Raw genomic sequence first — 13,759 nt, forward strand, 5'->3', positions numbered from 1 at the left:
GAGAATAGGGCAGAGTCACTGAACTATATACAAATGTGACCACACAAACATGGTGGAGAGATTAAAGGGAATTTTGGGAAATACTAAAAGGAATTCTGGGGGACATAGTTCAAAAGATACAAAATTTCCACTTATACGAGATCCAGGAGATACTGTGGCCATGGACATGAAAGAATTATGCAAATTTGAGTCTTTTCTCCTCAGTTCAACTGAATTGGCACCATCTCTCCAGAGGCATAGTCTTCTAGGGCTACTGTGGAAAGAGAAGCCTATTTACAATAACTAGGGGAAACAAGCATCCTTAGCTGGTGTGTTAGCAAACCCCAGCAAAACCATTGAAAGATCAAGATGTGCACAGATCTCCAAGGTGTCAGATCAGTGGAGAAATGAAGCAGCAAGCAAAGAAGTAGAGAAAGAGAGGAGGAACTGCTCAAAGGGCAGTAAGACTCAAGACTCCAATGGGGAAGAACAAAGGAGGACCTCACCCAGTATAGCCCTGAAGGTTACATGGAGTCTTCAGGGTCTTTCAGAAGGGTTGACCAACCAGAAGGATTGGAATTGCTGAAATCCTTGGAAAACTCCAAGTTCTTTCCCTTAGTAGTATAATCTAAGAGGACTGGATGGGTCTTTGATGGAAGCTCGCAGGAAAGTGGTGCACTATGTGCATCTCTAGAAAACCCTGAGTTCCTTCTCCCTGATGGGGGTCCCATCCTAGATAGTACTCTAATCAAGAAAACAATGAAGATTCCTGGGGGAAAGTAGAGGCACTCTATAAGAGAAGAGTCAAATCTCTTGAGTTTGGCCACAAATCCTTTCTGTGTCCTTTGTTCTACAAATAAAGATTATTTCATGTTTGATGCCTTGTAAAAGTAACTTCTTCCTCTATCCTGACCTTCTTAGATGGAGCAGAAAACCAGATTGATAAGATAAATGAGCTGATGGCAACTTTGGAGGGAAGCTCAAGATTATGAGTTTTCCAAGTTCATCTAGTAGGAGTGAAAGAGCCAGAGGGGATTTAGAAGATGCATCCCCTCAGAGTGTTCAGAAGGCTTTGACACACAGACTAAATTTTAGACTACTCCTAGGCAGGTACAAGCCATATACAAATGAGAAGGGAACTAAAGAGGGAACTCTGACCCAATGGGGAAGATTCAAGGCTCCAGTATACACTTATCAAATCCATTGCCATTTATCTCCTGGGCTTTTTCTCTTCTTTCACCCTTCCACTCAGCACCTCTTAGACTTTGACTTCAGGGACCTGTGAATCTATAGAGAAAACGGCATAAGAAAAGATTGCAGTACTTGAGGGTAGAGCCTGAGCTGTGGACTTTATATAATGAGCACTAAAGCCTTGTAAACAAATCTCTAGGAACACACTGGACTCACAAAAGCCAGGATGTGCTTCACTTTTCCTTCCTGTGAGTCTCGCCTCCCAGACCTTTCTTCTCCTAGGTTGATGATTGATTTCTCAAGCTTTCCTCTTGAAATATAATGAGCTCTGATAGTTTAGCTTCCACTTTATAACCAGGTGCAAAACTGGTAACCTGCCTTCAGCTTCTGAAGCCATAAACCTTCTTCCCAGCTGGGGAAATGTAGGGAACTTGGAACTAAAACATGGTCAGAAGATGGCAAAGTTGAATTTGTTTGAATCTCTCTCTCTCTCTCTCTCTCTCTCTCTCTCTCTCTCTCTCTCTCTCTCTCTCTCTCTCTCTCTCTCTCTTTCTCTCTCTCTTCTCTCTCTCTCTTTCTCTCTCTCTCGCTTCTCTTTCTCTCTCTTCTCTTTCTCTCTCTCTTCTCTTTTTCTCTCTCTCTCTCTCTCTTTCTCTCTCCCTCTTCTCTTTCTCTCTCTCTCTTCTCTCTCTCTCTCTCTCTCTCTCTCTCTCTCTCTCTCTCTCTCTCTCTCTCTCTCTCTCTCTGCTTACCTTCTGTCTTAGAATTAGAATACCCCTTTTAAGGGATAGGGTTAAGAGGTGTGGTGTAATAGATAGAAAGCCAGCTTTGAAGCTAAGAAAACCTGGGGCAAAGTCCTTCCTTTGATATATGCTGGTTTCGAGACCCTGGGCCAATCACCTAACTTCTTAGTTTACTGAGTGACTCCCTAAAACCATAAATTACAGAATAGGTGTCAGCCTGCATTGGTAGAGGAGACTGTCCTCACCTGGAAGCTCCCTAGACTAGGCATTGTTCCAGTCTCAGGGGCAGCTAGGTAGCACAGTGGATAGTCTAGCTTAGAGATGGAGGTCCTCATTTCATATCTGGCTTTAACCCCAATTGCCTAGTGTGGATTCTAAGATGGAAGGTGAGGGTTTAAAGAAAATCACTATTCCAGTCTGTATCTCTAAGGTTGAACATAGTTGTTTGGTTGTTTTGTTTTGGTTTTTTTTGCAATGCTCTTTGGCTCTTTCATTGGCAGCCCCTTCTAACTCTCTTCTTGAAGAGATTATTCAGGGGCAAATTAAGTGACTCAGTGGATGGAGAGCCAGGCATGAAGATGGGTTCATATCTGTCCTCAGATACTTACAAGCTATGTGACCCTGGGCAAGTCACTTAACCCCGATTGCCTAACTCTTATTGTTCTTCTGCCTTAGAATGTATACTTAAGTCAGAAAGCAAGGGTTGTTGTTTTTTTTTTTTAAGTTAGGGTATTCATGGCACAAAGTTCTCTTTTATAAAGCCATAGGGCCAAGAACTAAAAGGAACCCTGGAGAACATTTCATTCAGCCTTGTCATATAAGATGAGGAAACTGAGGGCTTTGTCGGAGGTCACACCGGAAGGCAGTAACCAAGCCCCTAACACTCGATTTTAATTATATTGTACAACTTTGCCCTCTTCTTTGATCCCCTTCACACTACTGTCACTGATGAACAGTTTCATAGATCTATTTTGAAGGATCTTATCAAGTTGCTCATGAAATTCTTCTCTTTTGTAACAGATACTTGATGATGATGATAATAATGAATAGATAGATAGATCGATCAATCGATAGATAGATAGATAGATAGATAGATAGATAAACTGGGGGGCAGCTGGGTAGCTCAGTGGATTGAAAGCCAGGCCTAGAGATGAGAGGTCCTGGGTTCAAATATAGCATCAGACACTTCCCAGCTGTGTGACCCTGGGCAAGTCACTTCACCCCCATTTTCTAGCCCTTACTATATTGATTCTAAGATGGAACATAAGTTTTACTAAAAATAAATAAATAAAAAATAATAGATAAACTGTAATAATCTTCTTGATCGTCTATTTGCTTCTGTCTATGGAAAAGTGAGCAATCCAAAAACGCCATGAAATTAGGCTTCCGTACGCCTTTGGGCTCACCACGAAACCAGCTCTTCCAACACGTTCACTTTCATTTATCTGTGACTTCTTTACATCTTCTCATTTCATTTCTCATGTGGCATAGGAGTGGCTGGTGTAGGTGCAGGCTTGTCAGCTATTCCATGTGATACTTGAGGGACACGGGGAGTGCGACAGTCCAGCCCATACAGGCTTGTGTGCTGCCTTCCCGTGAGCCCATAGGAGGGCAGGAAGCCACTTTAGTAATAAACCAGCAAGGACATGTAATATAGAATTTGACCACCAGGTGATGCCATACTAAAGAAACAGCTTCAGGATCCTATTAGAGTTGATCTGATTCCTGCTGGGAAAGAACCCCACTAATAACGACTGCACTGATTCCCAGAGGGCTTTTAGTTCAGGGACTCTCAGACTACACCTCCTTCTCCTTTCCCCTGGGAATTACTGGGAAGTATTAAAAAATACTGACTTTGGGGCTCTGAATTTTAGTCAGGGGCATTGACAAAATATTGCTCAAAATTATTAAAGGGCGGGGGGTGGACCTATGGCTAGTTAGCTCCCAGCTCACATCTGGAATTTTCCTTTTCTCAGTTATAAGCCCCCATAGTCATAAGACTTGGGCCAACAACAGGCTATACATAAGGGAAACTTTTTGTTTGCTTTTTTTGTACATAAGGGGAAAAATGGAAAAAGAAATGAATCAGGTGCTCCTGCCCAAAGCCTCCTTTCTCATCCTCGCAGTGTCCAATGGCAGCTTGCATCTCTGCTCCAAGTCTGGGTCTCCGTGTTCTGCTCCCACCCCTGACGGGTAGAGGCTAAAGCAGCCTAAGAGGTTCCATTCTCAGAATCTTCAAGGCTCACCCACATACCAGTCAGATAACTGGTCAGTCAGTCAGTTAAGTCAACAAGCATGTATTAAAGTCTTTAGTAATTGCCAGGCACTGTGTGCACCAGAAACTTGGGATACTAACGCCTGGCAAAACCAGTCTGACTTCAATATCTCTGTTCAAAGGCAAAAAAGGAACCAAAAGCAAAGAGGAAGAGCAACCCTGCCTACACCTGCACCCCAAATCTCAGCCCTTCTTCTATCTTCTTTAAAAAAAAAAAACAACTTAATTTATGCCTTGGAATCAATACTGTATATTGGTTCTAAGGCAGAAAAGCAGTAAAAGCTAGACAATATGGGTTAAGTGACTTGCCCAGGGTCAAACAGTTAGGAAGTGTCTGAGTTCAGATTTGAACCCAGGACCTCCTGTCTCTGGTCTTGGCTGGCCCCTGAATGGGTCTTTTCTAGACCCATCATTGGGGGAGCCTCCTCTTGGCAGTATCTTCCTATATTCCATTGCCTCCTGGACTCTCTGAATCTCATCTGAGAGCATACCTCACTGCTATTGTCTAAGGCCAGATTTGATCCCAGGACTTCCCATCTCTAGACCTGGCTCTCAATCCACTGAGCTACTCAGCTATACCCTCTTGTTGAGGCTTCATACATCTTGTAAACATGGAATCAGGATAGCACTTGTGCCCATGGCTGACTCAGTTTCCCTTTTGGGAACCCTTGATCTCCTGCTAAGTTGAAAGGTATAGCAGACATCTGCAAATTGGAAAACTATCGGTATGGACTGATTCCATTATTTCAGTGGTATGTCAATACAGAGGTCATTTGTCAGAAATTTGGCATTAGATACTGATAGCATTTGTAAAAGGTAAAAAAATTGGATTTCCCACATTATCACTATGGAAGCAGAAGGGGATGTTGAGAAGCACCGAGAGACTTTTTGTGCTTTTGTTCATTTCAAATTCAGTAACATACTACAGATAACACATGCATCCAATGCAATTCTTCGTTGACTGTTGACTCACCAGATTCTGAATTCTTTAGAGATTGTGCTGTTCCACAGCCATTTGGGTGGGCAGGCAGGAAATAAACAATCATGTGGCACCTATTATGTATTATTAGGCATGGTGCCATGCAGTTTATAATGTTATTGCATTTGATCCTGGCAACAACCCTGTGAGATAGGTGCTGTTGTTATCCGCATTTTACATGCAAGGAAACAGATGTTAAATGACTTACTCAGGGTCACCCAGCTAGTAAGAGTGAGACTAGATTTGAACTCAGTTCTTCCAACTCCAGGCCCAGTGCTTTATCCACTGGGCCACCTAAATATCCCATTATTGGAAGAATATCCGTGTTAAAGAGACAGGTTTTGTGTGCCAAAGCAGTTTTGGATCATTCAAATTTCCCCAACATAATTGCTCTTTTTCTCATTTTCAATTCTGGGCCAAACTCATTGCTGCTGAACCATGGACTAACACAATGGGCTACCTATCTGGCTGCATGACTCACCTCTCCATCTCTTTCAAAGGTTCAGACAAGTGAGGGCTGCCACCACTGAAAAAGAGAGCAGTGGCTGTGAACAGAGACATTTGTACCCCAGAATCTTCTATGTATTCTTTCATCACTTGACCTGGGAAAATAGGGGCCTTAATCATCTTTTAGGAAATGGGACTGGCCCCACTTCAAAACCTGGTCCTCTCAGCTGTGTGGAGGAATAGAGTGCTGGGCTAGCTGTGTGATCCAAAGCAAGTTAGTAATATCTGCCTGTTTCAGTTTCCTCATCTATAAAATGGGGATAATAATAGCACCTACCTCCCATGGTTGTCAGGATCAAATGAGATAATATTTATAAAGTGCTAAGCACAGTGCCTGACACATAATAGGCCCTTAAATAAAATCCTTCCTTCCTTCCTTCCTTCCTTCCTTCCTTCCTTCCTTCCTTCCTTCCTTCCTTCCTTCCTTCCTTCCTTCCTTCCTTCCTTCCTTCCTTCCTTCCTTCCTTCCTTCCTTCCTTCCTTCCTTCCTTCCCTCCCTCCCTTCCTTCCCTCCCTCCCTTCCTTCCCTCCCTCCCTTCCTTCCCTCCCTTCCCTCCCTCCCTCCTTCCCTTCCTTCCTTCCTTCCTTCCTTCCTTCCTTCCTTCCTTCCTTCCTTCCTTCCTTCCTTCCTTCCTTCCTTCCTTCCTTCCTTCCTTCCTTCCTTCCTTCCTTCCTTCCTTCCTTCCTTCCTTCCTTCCTTCCTTCCTCCCTCCCTCTTTCTTTCCTCAGAAGTAATACCAATTCTATCCACAATCATTTCCTGCTGTCCACTATTACTATCAGCAAAAATAAATCCTAAACCCATTACCATTAAGGTGGGGGCTACTCTGACTGAGGAAGAGAAGAGTTGTAACTGACACAAACATCTCAAATGATTGTGATGAAGAAGCAGCATGGTGCAGTTGAAAAATCTCTAAATTTAGAATAAGGAATGACTTAGATTAAAAAAACTGATGTTGCATTAGGCTTTGGGCTTCTCTATTATAATCAATTTCCTACTGATTTTTCAATCTATTTAAACTGCGTATCTTTTTCTTTTTTCTTTTTAATTTTATAATATTTTGTTTGATCCTTTCCAAGCATTATTCATTAAAGACAAAGATCATTTTCTTTTCCTCCCCCCCACCCCCCATAGCCAACGCGTGATTCCACTGGGTATCACATGTGTTCTTGATTCTAACCCATTGCCATGTTGTTAGTATTTGCATTAGAGTGTTCGTTTAGAGTCTCTCCTCTGTCATGTCCCCTCAACCACTGTAGTCAGGCAGTTGCTTTTCCTCGGTGTTTCTACTCCCACAGTTTGTCCTCTGCTTATGGATAGTGTTTTTCTCCTAGATCCCTGCAGATTGTTCAGGGACATTACATCGCCACTAATGAAGAAGTCCATTACATTCGATTATACCACAGTGTATTAGTCTCGGTGTACAATGTTCTCCTGGTTCTGCTCCTCTCTCTCTGCATCACTTCCTGGAGGTCGTTCCAATCTCCATGGAATTCCTCCACTTTATTATTCCTTTTTGCAAAATAGTATCCCATCACCAACATATACCATAATTTGTTCAGCCATTCCCCAATTGATGGGCATCCCTTCGTTTTCCAATTTTTGGCCACCACAAAGAGCGCAGCTATGAATATTCTTGTACAAATCTTTTTCTCCATTATCTCTTTGGGGTACTGACCCAGCAGTACTATGGCTGGGTCAAAGGGCAGACAGTCTTTTATCGCCCTTTGGGCATAGTTCCAAATTGCCCTCCAGAATGGTTGGATCCGTTCACAACTCCACCAGCAATGAATTAATGTCCCTATTTTGCCACATCCCCTCCAGCATTCATTACTTTCCATAGCTGTTATGTTAGCCAATCTGCTAGGTGTGAGGTGATAACCTCAGAGTTCTTTTGATTTGCATCTCTGATTATAAGAGATTTAGAACACTTCTTCATGTGCTTATTAATAGTTTTGATTTCTTTATCTGAAAACTGCCTATCCATGTCCCTTGCCCATTTATCAATTGGAGAATGGCTTGGTTTTTTGTACAATTGATTTAGCTCTTTATAAATTTGAGTAATTAAACCTTTGTCAGAGGTTTCTATGAATATTTTTCCCAATTTGTTGTTTCCCTGCTGATTTTAGTTACATTGGTTTTGTTTGTACAAAAACTTTTTGATTTGATGTAGTCGAAATTATTTATTTTACATTTTGTGATTCTTTCTATGTCTTGCTTGGTTTTAAAGTCTTTCCCCTCCCAAAGGTCTGACATGTATATTATTCTGTGTTTACACAATTTACTTATGGTTTCCTTCTTTATGTTTAAGTCATTCACCCATTTTGAATTTATCTTGGTGTAGGGTGTGAGGTGTTGATCAATTCCTAATCTCTCCCACACTGTCTTCCAATTTTCCCAGCAGTTTTTATCGAATAGTGGATTTTTGTCCCAAAAGCTGGGATCTTTGGGTTTATCATATACTGTCTTGCTGAGGTCGCTTGCCCCCAGTCTATTCCACTGATCCTCCTTTCTGTCTCTTAGCCAGTACCAAATTGTTTTGATGACTGCTGCTTTGTAATATAGTTCAAGGTCAGGGACTGCAAGGCCCCCCTCCTTTGTGTTTTTTTTTTATTATTTCCTTGGATATCCTTGATCTTTTGTTCCAAATGAACTTTGTTATGGTTTTTTCTAAATCAGTAAAGAAATTTTTTGGGAGTTCCATGGGTATGGCACTAAATAGATGAATAAGTTTGGGTAGGATGGTCATTTTTATTATATTGGCTCATTCTACCCATGAGCAATTAATGTTTTTCCAATTGCTCAAGTCTAGTTTTAGTTGTGTGGAGAGTGTTTTGTAGTTGTGTTCATATAGTTCCTGTGTTTGTCTTGGTAGGCAGATTCCTAGGTATTTTATTTTGTCTAAGGTGATTTTGAATGGGATTTCTCTTTCTAGTTTTTGCTGCTGAGCTGTGTTGAAGATATATAGAAATGCTGATGACTTATGTGGGTTTATTTTGTATCTGCAACTTTGCTAAAGTTGTTGATTATTTCAATTAGCTTTTTGGTTGAATCTCTAGGATTCTTTAAGTAGACCATCATGTCATCCGCAAAGAGTGATAACTTGGTCTCCTCCTTGCCTATTTTGATGCCTTCAATTCCTTTATCTTCTCTAATTGCTACTGCTAGTGTTTCTAGTACAATGTCAAATAGTAGAGGTGATAATGGGCATCCTTGTTTCACTCCTGATCTTATTGGGAATGCATCTAGTTTATCCCCATTGCAGATGATATTAGCTGATGGTTTTACTGTTTATTATTTTTAGGAACGACCCTTCTATTCCTATGCTTTCTAGTGTTTTTAATAGGAATGGGTGTTGTATTTAATCAAAGGCTTTTTCTGTGTCTATTCAGATAATCATGTGGTTCTTGTTGGTTTGTTTGTTGATGTGGTCAATTATGTGGATGGTTTTCCTAATATTGAGCCAGCCCTGCATCCCTGGTATAAATCCTACTTGATCATGGTGGATGACCCTTCTGATCACTTGCTGGAGTCTTTTTGCTAGTATCCTATTTAAGATTTTTGCATCTATATTCATTAGGGAGATTGGTCTATAGTTTTCTTTCTCTGTTTTTGACCTGCCTGGTTTTGGAATCAGTACCATGTTTGTGTCATAAAAGGAGTTTGGTAGAACTCCCTCTTTGCTTATTATGTCAAATAGTTTGTATAGTATTGGTATTAACTGTTCTCTGAATGTTTGATAGAATTCACTGGTGAATCCATCAGGCCCTGGGGATTTTTTCTTAGGAAGTTCTTTGATGGCTTGTTGGATTTCATTTTCTGATATGGGATTATTTAAGAATTCTATTTCTTATTCTGTTAGTCTAGGCAGTTTGTATTTTTGTATATATTCATCCATATCACCTAAATTGGTGTATTTATTGCCATATAATTGGGCAAAGTAATTTTTAATGATTGCCTTAATTTCCTCTTCATCGGAGGTGATGTCCCCCTTTTCATCTTTGATGCTGTTAATTTGCTTTTCTTTCCTTTTTTTAATTAAATTGACCAGTACTTTGTCTATTTTGTTTGTTTTTTCAAAGTACCAGCTTCTTGTCTTATTTATTAAATCAATAGTTCTATCACTTTCAATTTTATTAATTTCTCCCTTAATTTTTAGGATTTCTAGTTTGGTTTTCTGCTGGAGGGTTTTAATTTGATAGCTTTCGAGTTTTTTTATTTGCATTTCCAATTGATTGATCTCTGCTCTCCCTTGTTTGTTAATATATGCACTCAGGGATATGAATTTACCTCTGATTACTGCTTTGGCTGCATCCCAAAAGGTTTGAAAGGATGTCTTGCTATTGTCATTTTCCTCAATGAAATTATTGTTTCTATGAGTTCTTCTCTAACTAAATGATTTTGGAGTATCATATTGTTTAATTTCCAATTAGTTTTTGATTTGGTTTTCCATGTACCATTACTGATCATTATTTTAATTGCCTTGTGATCTGAAAAGGCTGCATTTATTATTTCTGCTTTTCTGCATTTGTATGCCATGTTTCTGTGACCTAATGTATGGTCAATCTTTGTGAATGTGCCATGTGGTGCTGAGAAGAAGGTATATTCCTTTTTATCCCTATTTATTTTTCTCCATATGTCTATTAATTCTAATTTTTCTAAGATTTCATTCACTTCTTTTACCTCTTTCTTATTTATTTTTTTATTTGATTTATCTAAATTTGATAATGGTTGGTTCAAGTCTCCCACTAATATGGTTTTACTGTCTATTTCTTCCTTCAATTCTCCTAGTTTCTCCATTAGAAATTTGAGTGCTATATTATTTGGTGCATACATGTTGATTAGTGATATTTCCTCATTATCTAAAGTCCCTTTTAACAAAATATAATTACCTTCCCTATCCCCTTTGATCAGGTCTATTTTTGCTTTGGCTTTATCAGATATCATGATTGCCACTCCTGCCTTTTCTGTCAGTTGAGGCCCAGAAGGTCTTACTCCATCCTTTAATTCTGACCTTGTGGGTGTCTACCCGCCTCATGTGTGTTTCTTGAAGACAACATATGGTAGGGTTTTGGATTCTAATTCATTCTGCTATTCGTCTGCATTTTATGGATGAGTTCATCCCATTCACATTCAAAGTTATGACTGTCACTTGTGGACTCCCTGGCATTTTGATATCCTTCCCTAATTCTAACCTTTCTTCTTCAGCTCTACCTTTTAGTCCAGTGATTTACTTTAAATCAGTCCCCCTTGTCCCCTCCCTTGATATGTTTCCCTATTTAGTCCCTCCCTTTTTGTTCCCTCCCCCTCCCCCCTCTTCTTCCCTTCCTTTTTTGTGTTCCCTTCCCCCTCCTCCCCTTTGGTTTTCCCTTCTCCCTTCCCTTGTTGGGTAAGATAGAATTCAAGATCCCCAATGGATCTGGATGTTCTTCCCTCTCTGAGTTGATTTCCCTGAGATTAAGGTTTAAGTAAAAAACCATCTCTTCCTCTCCTTCTTATAGGAGTTTTCTTCCCCTCCCCTTCCCGTGTGAATCTTTGTGTGAGAAAGATTATTCTATTTGGTCTTCTTTTCCCCCTATTTACACATTACATTTCCCCACATGTTAATATACATAGATTGATATAACTGTAGTCCTTATAGAAGAGAGTTTGAGTAAAAGAAGAAGATAACATTTTTGTTCTTTCCCCTTTCCTTCATATTTACCTTTTCAGGTATTCCTTGCTCTTTGATTTTCGGTATCAAACTTTCCACAGAGCTCTGGTCTTTTCTTTGCAAAAAGTTGGAAATCTTCTATTTTGTTGAATGCCCATACTTTCCCTTGGAAGTATATAGTCAGTTTTGCTGGGTAGCTGATTCTTGGTTGAAGACCCAGCTCTCTTGCCTTTCTGAAAATCATGTTCCATGCCTTACGATCATTCAGAGTGGAACTTGCAAGGTCTTGTTTTTCTTGGAATTTTGGGGCTTTTGTGCTTCTGTGGAGTTTGCCATCTCTATCTGAGTGGGGAGGTCTAGCTTTTCTTATCTCTGTCTGGTTTTCAGAGGTTTTAACCCTAGGCAAATTCTCTAAACCGCCATCTTGACCGGACCTGCATATCTTTTTCTTTAAAAAATTAAAATATATTTTATTTATTTTAACTTTTTCAATTAAATTAAAATAAAAAAAATAAAAACCCTCACCCTCCACCTTAGAATCAATACTATGTATTGGCTCCAAGGCAGAAGAGTGGCAAGGGCTAGGCAATGGGGATTAAGTGACTTACCCAGGGTCACACAGCTGGGTCAGATTTGAACCTAGGACCTCCTATCTCTAGGCCTGACTCTCAATCCACTGAGCCACCCAGCTGCCCCCTTAAATTTAATTTTTTGACATTTGTTTTTAAAAAATTTGAGTTCCAAATTCTCTCCTTCCCTCTTGCACTTCCCCCATCCCTTGAGAAATCAAGCAATATGATATTGTTATACATGGAAACATATTTCCATATTAGCCATGTTGCAAAAGAAAACACTCATACACACAAGAAAAATATAGAAAGTTAGAAAAAAGTATGCTTCAATCTGTATTCAAGAGTTCATCAGTTCTTTCTCTGGATGCATTTTTTTTCATCATGGATCCTTTGGACTTGTCTTGGATCCTTGACTTGATCAGAGTATATAAATCTTTCATAGCTGATCATTGTAACAATACTACTATTACTGTATACAATGATTACCCAGTTCTATTCAATTCACTCTATATCAGCTCATATAACTCCAAGTTTTTCCCGAAACCATCCTGCTTGTCATTTCTTATAATGCAATAGTATTCCATCGTAACATATACCACAGCTTGTTCAGCCATACCCCCATTTGATGGGCCTCCTTTCAAATTTCAATTCTCTGCCATCATGAAAATAGCTGCTATAATTTTTTTTTTGTACACATAGGTCCTTTTCCTTTGATTGGGTTGGGATACAGACCTAGTAGGGGTATCGTTACCTCAAAAGATACATACAGTTTTACAGTCCTTTGGTCACAGTTCCAAATTGTTCCCCCAAACAACCGAACTAGTTCTCAATTCCAATAACCGTGCATTAGTATTCCACATCCTCTCCAGCATTTGTCATTTTGCTGTTCTATCATATTAGGCAATCTGCTAGGTATGAGGTCACTATTACCTAACCATGCCTCCTCTATCTTGTCCTTATGAAATTATTTTTTGTACCTAAATGTAAGACTTTACATTTATCCCTACTGAATTTTCATTCTGTTAGATTTAGCCTAATGTTCTTGTCCCCTCTCCCTCTCTCTCTCTCTCTCTCTCTCTCTCTCTCTCTCTCTCTCTCTCTCTCTCTCTCTCTCTCTCTCTCTCTCTCTCTCCCGCTCTCCCTCCCTCCTTCCCACAGTAACCTCCACCCTCTCTGCTTGGGACTTTATCTCATATTTCTCTCTCTCTCTCTCTCTCTCTCTTTCTCTCTCTCTCTCTCTCTCTCTCTCTCTCTCTCTCTCTCTCTCTCTCTCTCTCTCTCTCTCTCTCTCTCTCTTCCAGTTTTGTGTCATCTGAAGATTTAGTGAGCATGTCATCTGTGTCTTTAGCCTCATCTTCTCTGCTTCCTGAAAGTCTCAGCTAAAAACTTCATCTTCTACAGAAAGTCTTTCCCAGCCACCTTATATTCTCATCTTCCCTCCGTTTATTATCTTTAGACTGTGAGCTCCTCGAAAGTATTGTTTTTTTACCTTTTACTTGTTCAGGCATTCCTCAATTGATGGGCATCTCCTTAGTTTCTAATTCTTTATTAGCAAAAAAGAGCTTTTGTGAATATTTGCATACATATGGGTCCTTTCCCTTTTTCTTTGTTCTCTTTAAAGTTTCCCTGGTCACAGTTTAATGCTTGTTAGGCATTTTGCAAATTTCTTTCTAGGACAGTTGGACCAGTTTACAATTCCACCAACAATGCATTAAGGATTTTAAAGTTAAAAGACTCTTGCAATAATCTAGGCAAGAAATGATGAGGGCCTCTACTAGGGTAGGGTTGTATGAATGGAAAGAAGGAGAAACATATTAGAGTTGCCTTAAAGGTGGAAATGACAAGATTTGACCATAGAT

At 39.9% G+C, this 13,759-nt stretch overlaps 1 protein-coding gene across 26 annotated transcripts in view; it reads left to right on the forward strand.

Moving 5' to 3' along the window:
* Positions 1 to 13,759, forward strand: part of CACNA1A (calcium voltage-gated channel subunit alpha1 A) — a 401,231-nt gene that overhangs the window by 93,109 nt on the left and 294,363 nt on the right. The gene's annotated exons all lie outside the window — the stretch shown is intronic.

This window comes from Monodelphis domestica, chromosome 3 (assembly GCF_027887165.1).
Source record: "Monodelphis domestica isolate mMonDom1 chromosome 3, mMonDom1.pri, whole genome shotgun sequence".
Taxonomy (NCBI): Eukaryota; Metazoa; Chordata; class Mammalia; order Didelphimorphia; family Didelphidae; genus Monodelphis; species Monodelphis domestica.